The sequence below is a fragment of the Rhinopithecus bieti genome, unplaced genomic scaffold (genome assembly GCF_001698545.2).
Source record: "Rhinopithecus bieti isolate Rb0 unplaced genomic scaffold, ASM169854v2 repeat_19888, whole genome shotgun sequence".
Taxonomy (NCBI): Eukaryota; Metazoa; Chordata; class Mammalia; order Primates; family Cercopithecidae; genus Rhinopithecus; species Rhinopithecus bieti.
Genome location: NW_016905991.1, coordinates 1 through 841, shown reverse-complemented (window position 1 = coordinate 841; position 841 = coordinate 1). Strand labels below are relative to the sequence as shown.

The window sequence follows — 841 nt, the reverse complement described above, 5'->3', positions numbered from 1 at the left end:
CATCTTTTCTAAAAGTGCAAATTTAAACCCTGTTTCAATTAATTTTGTCTATTGTTAGCATTTTCTTTCCTTAAATCATTGAGGTTTCTTTCAGCAGTCCGAGCTGCCAACCAATTATCATGTCCTTTTCTCTCATAGGAAATAACCTGCCTTTGATAAAATTAATAGTTCTCTCCAATTCTTCTTCACAATCTTTGGCTAGCTTTCTGTAGGTCTCCAGCCCTTCAGTGGTATAGCTGATCTTTTTTTCCACTTTAGAAAGTTTCTCTTCTTCCTGTATCTGGTTATTTTCCTCTAGTGTCAATTTCCTGTGGAGTTTCATTTCATTCTCTTGATATAATTCAGTCATTATTTTAAGTTTCCGTTGAAGTTTCTGATTCTCACTTTCAAAATACGTGTTTTCTGACTGCAAAGATACTTGTTGAGTCTGAAGATTTTAACATGCTTTGTAAGCTCCTCCTTTGTTTTGTCAGCTTCAGATAACTGAGTAATAATGTGGTTTCTTTCTCCTTCTAAGGTTTTAAAGAAACATTTAACTTAGCAGCATGAATCAGTTTCTTCAAAGCTCCTTTTGGAGGATCATCTAAGTAAGCACCATTTTCTGGTTCACTGTTCACTTCTAATTCCAAGTTATCATCATCCGTTATGTCCTCTCCAAGCACAGCAGCCCGATCTTTCATCTTCAGCAAGCATCCAGTTAGAGTCTTGATGTGATTTTCTTTATCATTTAGAACTTGTTCTGTGTGTACTTTGGAGTCTTCAAATGTTATTTTCTGTTTGTTAAGTTCACTCACTTGTTCCTTCCATACTTCAGCTTCTTGGAAAAGCTGCTTCTGGCTTT

The 841-nt window shown here is 35.7% G+C and overlaps 1 pseudogene; it reads right to left on the bottom strand.

Moving 5' to 3' along the window:
* Nucleotides 1–3: 3 nt before the first annotated feature.
* LOC108526125 (cTAGE family member 8-like) lies at nt 4–836 on the bottom strand (annotated as a pseudogene).
* Between the last annotated feature and the right edge of the window lie 5 nt (nt 837–841).